Here is a 9,015-nt window from a genome sequence, read left to right as displayed (position 1 = left end):
TATCAGTATTCAATTGTAAGTGAGATAAGGTTGAAGACCCAAAGTCTGGCCTAGGGATAGAGGCAAAATAGTAAAAAAAACGCATATAAAATGCCTCCTATTTTATATGAAACAACAGAATTGAACAAAGATTTTTTTATATATATATAGGTTCCACTACACATGTAGTAAGTGTGAAAAAAGTGGAAGTGTTTTTTTTATATATATATTTTTATATTTTCTGTCAAGGACAGAAAATGTACCACAGTTGGAGAATAGGTCACTCTGATTTTGCCAAGTAAGACATGTTCCTGGAACAACATCTTCTGATGATCCTGGATCAATATTGTCCAAAAATATAGACTTAACCCAATCCCTACCCTTAAACCTAACCCTACCCATAATTTATTCCCAAAATCAGTGGGAAATGATAGCTGATTAACAAGGGTGTAGAAGCACCTAACTCTGGTTGTAAGCCTAAAACAGATATTTCCCAAAAAGTTATATCTCAATTCTGATTAGTTGATTGGGATTTTGATCCAGGAACATATTGTACTTGGTGAAATCACGCTCGCCTTGGAGAATCACCCATATGTTAACATATATAAAAAACGAAAGTGTTTTTTTAGCAATTGGGATGGTGCCCCACTGGGAGCAGCGGTAATGCATGTATGTCACAGTCAGTCTATGGTTGCAGTATATTAATTCCGCAGCGCCAACAAAAAGCTCGATCAAGAGTGGGACTATGTAACCAGAGTACAAATGCATAGGGATGGTAATTGTTTATATTTTATCGATACTGATAACTGATACTTATCGATACTGTTATCAATACTATTTGGTGCAAAAAAAAAAAAAGTTATTTTTCTCTTTGCATTTTTTATTTTATTAACATTAAAGGAATAGTTCACCCAAAAAAGAAAATTGTGTCGTCATTGACTCACTCTCCCCACATATTTTATTGAAGGGAAACGACAAGCAACAGCTTCTAATTTGTTAACATTGAAGTATACAGAGAAAAAATGTTTAATTACATTTTATTTTGCCTCTGTTAAAACTTTTTTTTTTTTAAGTGTGTTGCAGCCATTAAAATATAAATTAGTTTTTATTTACAAAACTTTGTAATTTTTCTTTGTACTTTTGTCAATTAAATAAAAGTTAAAGAGAATTAACCAGTCACAGATTCTTGACTTTATTGCATTTTACAAAATGTCCCAACTTTTCTGGAATTGGGGATGTACATAAATAAGAAAACATAAATAAAAATAATTATTTATTTGCATTTCTCTGTGGATTTATGCATTTATTATTCTTTTTATATTTCCTTGTATATTTATACATTTTTGTGGAAGCTTTGGCATTCCATAGTTTTGCTTGGCAGCTGCTCTGCAGAAAGCTTAGAGCATCTCCAATGAGACACAAAATTTTAAATAAGTAATGGGGGCACAGCCTTTCTTGTCATCACAGGTGTTGACAAACCTATGGACATGTCAATCTAGATTTGTTTAATACAAATTCAGTAATAAAAGCGACATCTTAATGTTTACACATTCTATAATTAAATAATTGTTTAACTTTTGAAATCAATGCCAATAAAACACAAATTTTCCTGATACCAATCTCTCATTTAAACACTGTAAACAAATGTTTGAATAATATATTGAATAATTAAGCACCACCATAATAATTGACAGTGGCTTTGATAGACATATACAATACACCATAGAATATACAGAAAAAGGAACATGTAAATAATCAACTTAATCATTATAATTAATGGGATAAAATATTTTTAAAATCTAGACTTGTCCTATTTTCACACAAAGAAAAGAGATGAAATATTTTACCACAGATAACTTTATATACAGTAATGTACAATAAAGCAAATATCTTTTTATGAGTAAATGCATGACAAAGCAATTATCAGTGGAGCTCATAATAATAAAAAAATGCATTATTAACAATGTTACTACAATTCTGGGTGGCAAAAATGTACAAATGTGCAACAAACATCTGGCTTTTGCACAATTGCTTGTTTAAGTACATACAGAGGAAGGAAATGGAAAGGACAAGCAAAATAAGTATGACCAAGGCAAATGTAGTCAGTCATTCCATTTTGGATAGAAAAAAAAAACACAAATACTTGTTTGAGGTAATGGTATATACTATACAGAATATACCACAGAAAAATTAGAAAACAAGAAAATTATCATTTTGCACAACTGTATTCAAAATGCTTTAAAATAGTAAAACCATAAAAAATAAAAAAAAAGATTGTCATGAAAGTTTTGTTATGCACTGCAAATGAACAGTTACAAATGGACAGGTGAAACAATTAAAGGAAATTTATAGAATTTGCAAGTAGAAGAACATTCAGTGTCAGGGGTGGACCAGAAATTCAGAAGAACACAGCACAAAATAAACTCTCTCTATAAAGGATTCTTAGAAGACTGAGCGTGGTTGCTTCATGCTGTAATGTGCTTCCATTGCAGACACATATGCAGACTCTGGAAAGAAGTCCTCATGAAACTCTGCCAAAAACCTGAAAGAGTAAACAATATGTAATTCAATAATAAAAGTCAGTTTGAAGCGGAGAAGAAAATAACTGGTGGCCAGGTAAAAAAAAATAAGGTACCAATAATGGCCTCTGATCCAAGGTGGCATAAGCATAAACGTTTATTTTTTTTAAACAGTTTTTTAGTCTGCAGTTTCTGCAATCTTTCTCTCTATGTATGGAGTTGAATGAGTTTTTATGAATATACCATTCAGATTAACTTACCTATTGCCTCACCGGATATATTATACAATAAAAAGTTTTGCTGAATGCAATTGGTTGCCTTTTTTCGAACACTATTTTAAACATGTTACATCTCGAGTTAAATTCAGTACTTGCTTGCATTTATTAATATATATTTTTTTATACTTACGCCTTAAATACTACACTAATTATAAACATATTAGACAAAAAATATTTTAAATGGTAATTAATGGATCATATTTATTCCAAATATATTATGTAGTAATCTTCTCAAAATATTATTTTACTAAAATACAGTACATTAATTTAATTTATAAAAAAGTTACACTACACAAGCTACTTGGTCACTTTATTACTCACCAGGATAAAATGCTACTGTAAAGCATAGCAAGCATAGCAATCAATGCACATTATGTTGTAATGTTACACCATTATACCAAAAACTGCTGCAAACATAATGAAAATCCAGTCTATCCTGCTTAAACCAAGGCCCACCAGATTCATGCAAATATACTGTATATTTTTTTTAAAATAATACAATATTTAACTTTTAAATTGTTCAGCAATTCTTTGAAATGTGATGTGTTGTCATGTTTCATCAGAACTTTATAATAATAATAATAATAATAATAATAATAATTAAAGCTGCAAGCAGCGATGAACGGGCCCTTGCACCCGGGCTCCCCGCCAGCGAGTGGCTTTAGTAAAAAGGTGAATGGTGAGAAATATGCATTTAAAGTCATAAATATATGTGAAATATATAAAAGTATATTCCATATATGTGGCAATCTTCCTGTTGCCAGCAGGTGGCGCTATCATTATCATGGAATATTCGCCTTCAGATGTGTTCAGGCCAGGACTCTTATTGAACATGTGAAGTTTGGGGAAGATCGTTTGGGGAGAAAATTCTAAATAACTGACTTCCTGTTGGGATTCGGATTTTGTACCAAGAGACTTTTTCGTAGATATTGGTGTTTTACATGTGTGTACCGATTTTTGTACATGTACGTGAAACATAGCTCGAGGCGCACTCCGTTGAAAGTGTATAGGTGGTGCTATCGAGCCATTTTGCCACACCCGATGGAATATTGGCCTTCAGATCTGTTCAGGCCACGACCCTTATCCCCCATGTGAAGTTTGAGTTATAACATCTTTTATTCCCATGGCGAGACATCGAGCTTCATCACAGTGCCATGGACACGCCTTTTAACAAAAATTCAAGATCTTCACAACTAAACATCACTCAGGTCTTTAGATTAGACTGACCACAAAAAAGACATTGATGTCATAAAATTTCTAGGAGTAGTTTGTCGCAGTGTAAAATATGTCACTTCCTGTTGCCAATAGGTGGCGCTATGACTATAACTGAATATTTAGGGCCCGAGCACCGAGGTGCGAGGACCCTCTTGTATCTGCTTTGTTTATTAGGGCCCGAGCACCGATGGTGTGAGGACCCTATTGTATCAGCTCTGTTTTTAGGGCTCAAGCCCAAAGGAAAAAAAAAACACAACTTGACCCCAAAGAACTTGTTAATTATAGACCAATCTCGAATCTCCCTTTTCTGTCCAAGATACTAGAAAAGGTGGTATCCTCACAATTACATTCCTTCTTAGAGAAAAATGGTATATGTGAGGATTTCCAGTCAGGATTTAGACCGTATCATAGTACTGAGACTGCTCTCCTTAGAGTTACAAATGATCTGTTCTTATCATCTGATCGTGGGTGTATCCCTCTATTAGTTTTATTGGATCTTAGTGCTTCGTTTGACACAATTGACCACAGCATTATTTTGCATAGACTTGAACACTTTGTTGGCGTCAGTGGAAGTGCATTAGCATGGTTTAAATCGTACTTATATGACCGCCATCAGTTCATAGCAGTAAATGAAGATGTATCATATCGATCACAAGTGCAGTATGGAGTACCTCAAGGCTCAGTACCAAGGCCACTACTCTTCACGCTTTATATGTTACCCTTGGGAGATATCATCAGGAAACATGGTGTTAGCTTTCACTGTTATGCTGATGATACTCAGCTCTATATTTCCTTGCAGCCCGGTGAAACACACCAATTTGAAAAACTAATGGAATGCATAGTCGATATAAAAAATTAGATGAGTAATTTCTTACTGCTAAATTCAGAAAAAACAGAGGTGTTAATTATAGGGCCTAAAAACTCTGCTTGTAATAACCTAGAACACGGTCTAAGACTTGATGGTTGCTCTGTGAATTCTTCGTCATCAGTTAGGAACCTAGGTGTGCTACTTGATCGCAATCTTTCCTTAGAAAGCCTTTTCTAGCATTTGTAAAACTGCATTTTTCCATCTCAAAAATATATCTAAATTACGGCCTATGCTCTCAATGTCAAATGCAGAAATGTTAATCCATGCATTTATGACTTCAAGGTTAGACTATTGTAATGCTTTATTTATAAAATGCAGCAGCAAGAGTTCTTACTAGAACCAGGAAGTAAGACCATATTAGCCCGGTCCTGTCCACACTGCACTGGCTCCCTATCAAACATCGTATAGATTTTAAAATATTGCTTATTACTTATAAAGCCCTGAATGGTTTAGCACCTCAGTATTTGAATGAGCTCCTTTTACATTATACTCCTCTACATCCGCTACGTTCTCAAAACTCAGGCAATTTGATAATACCTAGAATATCAAAATCAACTGCGGGCGGCAGATCCTTTTCCTATTTGGCACCTAAACTCTGGAATAACCTACCTAACATTGGTCGGGAGGCAGACACACTCTTGCAGTTTAAATCTAGATTAAAGACCCATCTCTTTAACCTGGCATACACATAACATACTAATATGCTTTTAATATCCAAATCCGTTAAAGGATTTTTAGGCTGTATTAATTAGGTAAACCGGAACCGGAAAAACTTCACATAACACCCTATGTACTTGCTACATCATTAGAAGAATGGCATCTACGCTAATATTTGTCTGTTTCTCTCTTGTTCCGAGGTCACCGTGGCCACCAGATCCAGTCTGTATCCAGATCAGAGGGTCACTGCAGTCGCCCGGATCCAGTACGTATCCAGACCAGATGGTGGATCAGCACCTAGAAAGGACCTCTACTGCCCAGAAAGACAGTGGAGACCAGGACAACTAGAGCCCCAGATACAGATCCCCTGTAAAGACCTTGTCTCAGAGGACCACCAGGACAAGACCACAGGAAACAGATGATTCTTCTGCACAAACTGACTTTGCTGCAGCCTGGAATTGAACTACTGGTTTCGTCCGGTCAGAGGAGAACTGACCCCCCAACTGAGCCTGGTTTCTCCCAAGGTTTTTTTCTCCATTCTGTCACCGATGGAGTTTCGGTTCCTTGCCGCTGTCGCCTCTGGCTTGCTTAGTTGGGTCACTTCATCTACAGCGATATCATTGACTTGATTGCAAATAAATGCACAGACACTATTTAAACTGAACAGAGATGACATAACTGAATTCAATGATGAACTGCCTTTAACTATCATTTTGCATTATTGAGACACTGTTTTCCAAATGAATGTTGTTCAGTGCTTTGACGCAATGTACTTTGTTTAAAGCACTATATAAATAAAGGTGATTGAAAGGGCGAGAGGCCTATTGCTTTCCTTAGGATTATTTTTTATTATTATTCTTCGTATTATTAGGGCTCAAGCCTGGAGGGCGAGAGCCCTATTGTTTTCCTTAGGATTATTTATTATTATTTTATTTTTTTTCTAACGTTACGGGGGCTTTTGGGGTCCTTAACATGCTCTACAGCTCCCCCTGGAATACTGAGGGCCATATATCACACATACTTGCACGTAGACACATGAAACTCGGTACACATATAGATCTCATCAATCCAAACAACTTTCGTACTGCATGTCATAGGCTCCGCCCAACAGGAAGTTGGCTATTTAGAGTTATGTAAAAAGTGCATTCTCTGGAATTTGAAATACTTGTCACAGGTTTTTTAGTAGATTGCCACCAAACTCGGTCAATATGATCTCAAGACATTGGGGATGAAAAATGGGCAGGGGATTTTTGATATCTTGAATGATTTGCTCGTGGCGAGGCGTTGAAATTATGGCGAAAAATGAGAAACAGGACGTGTCTAATAGCATCCACATATACTACCTGAGTTTGATCAAACTTCATCGGTTTGTTTTTTGTATGATGTCGATCACATATATGTGACTATTAGGAGTCAAAGTTATAGCGCCACCCACTGGCAGCAGGAAATGTGTCATTTTCAAAATGCTTTGAATTCAGCATCTTATTTTTACTCGATTTGCTTCAAACTTCATCAGAATAATGACAAAACATGGCCGATGTAAATCTGTTGTGGGGATATTGATATCTTATATATTGTTGCCATGGCAATGTGTCAAACTTGAATATTCTGTTATGGTGATTTTGAGGCAGATAACAACCTCAGATTTACATGAAACTCAAAACACATATCAGTATTATTGATCGCTAGACAATGGAAAAAGCTTTAAAAAGGGCATGGAAGAGGCACTCTTTAGCGCCACCTTTTGTCAAAAGTGGGGTGGTTAGTTTTAGCTACAGACACCAAACTCGGTACCTATATTGTTCGTATCAAGACGGACAACTTTCTAATTCAGTCATCAGCTACGACAAACAGGAAATCGGCTATTTTGATTTGAATATGGATTTTTGAAAAAAATGAGCTGTGATTTAATGCATACTCCTCAGAGGGAAAGTTCACTATACTGACCAAACTTTGTCTACATGTTGCAAAAACACTGAGGAACTTAAATTGCGAACGGATTTTGGTTAGCTTGAACGGTTTTGTCGTGGTGATTTTTTGAAATGGCAGTAAAAAAGGGAATCATTAATTGTCTTTTATTTTTAAATTGCAGCTTCCAAACACTTAAAAGCATTTTTTCATGCAGAGATCAAATAATTCTGAGGAAATTTGCATAGTTTCATGACTTTACAACACTGTATGATTAAAAGAAAATGAAAAAACTGTCAGACATCTCAACCCACTCTGTCCCTCTGTTTGAGGAATGTATGTGCGCTGACTGAGTGTGTGTGTGTGTGTGTGTGTGTGAGTGAGTGGGGGATGGGCATGAGCTGAGTGGCAGACAGACAGGGAGAGAGAGAGGGACTTAAACATCTCTTTAATCACCAGAAAAAAAATATTATTAGGGCCCGAGCACTGAGGTGCGAGGACCCTCTTGTATCTGCTTTGCTTATTCTTCTTCTTCTTCTTCTTCTTCTCCCGAATGAATCGCATTTTTGAGGGCTTTAACATGCTCAAAAAGTCATGAAACTTTGCACATGCGTCAAACCTGGTGAAAATGTTCGTCTGATATAGGATTCAGAAGAGGGTGTGGCAAAATGGCTCGACAGCGCCACCTATACTAAGAAAATCAACAGCCTTCCAGCTATGTTTCACGTACATGCACGGAAATTGGCACACATATGTAACACACCAATACCTACAAAAAAACTCTTGGACCAAAATTCTAAACCCAACAGGAAGTCGGTTATTTTTAATATTATGAGAAAATTTTGTGTAATTTTGGTCATTTCCATGTGTTGTATTTTAATGAACTCCTCCTAGAGATTTCTTCAAATCAACCCCAAATTTGGTATGCCTAATCTAAAGTCCTTTGCGACGTTAAATTGCGAAGATCTTGAGTTTTCGTTGAAGGGCGTGTCCGTGGTGGCCTGGCGAATTTCGATGATTCGCCACGAAAAATGAAGTTGCTATAACTCAGACATACAATGTCCAATCTGCCCCAAACTTCACATGTTTGATGAAACTCTGAACCTGAACAGACTGACATGCCCATATTCATAGCGCCACCTATTGGCAACAGGAAGTGTCATATTTTACGCTGTGACGAACTACTCCTAGAAATTTTTTGACATCAATGTCTTTTTTGTGTTCAGTCTAATCTAAAGGCCTGTGCGATGTTGTGAAGATCTTGAGTTTTCGTTAAAAGGCGTGTCCACGGCACCATGGCGAAGTTCGATGTCTCGCCATGTGAATAAAAGATGTTATAACTCAGGCATAAAATGTCCGATCTTCCCCAAACTTCACGTGTGATAAGAGTCCTGACCTGAACAGATCTGCAGGCCAATATTCCACCGGGTGTGGCAGAATGGCTCGATAGCGCCACCTATAAACTTTCAACGGAGTGCATATGCACATTCAATGGAGTGCGCCTCAAGCTATTTTTCACGTACATGTACAAAAATCGGTACACACATGTAACACACCAATACCTACAAAAAAGTCTCTTGGTACGAAATCC

At 36.5% G+C, this 9,015-nt stretch overlaps 1 long non-coding RNA gene across 2 annotated transcripts in view; it reads right to left on the bottom strand.

Annotated features, from left to right (window-relative positions):
• Positions 1 to 1,147: 1,147 nt before the first annotated feature.
• The window catches only part of LOC113092641 (uncharacterized), a 46,895-nt gene continuing 39,027 nt past the window's right edge, over positions 1,148 to 9,015 (bottom strand). For both annotated transcript variants that reach the window (XR_003287615.1, XR_003287614.1), the window contains one exon: positions 1,148 to 2,521. This is a non-coding gene — a long non-coding RNA (uncharacterized LOC113092641). The remainder of the gene's footprint in view (positions 2,522 to 9,015) is intronic.

Source organism: Carassius auratus, unplaced genomic scaffold, assembly GCF_003368295.1.
Source record: "Carassius auratus strain Wakin unplaced genomic scaffold, ASM336829v1 scaf_tig00214711, whole genome shotgun sequence".
Lineage (NCBI taxonomy): Eukaryota > Metazoa > Chordata > Actinopteri > Cypriniformes > Cyprinidae > Carassius > Carassius auratus.
The sequence above is the reverse complement of the archived record's forward strand: the minus strand, read 5'-3'. Positions and strand labels throughout refer to the sequence as shown.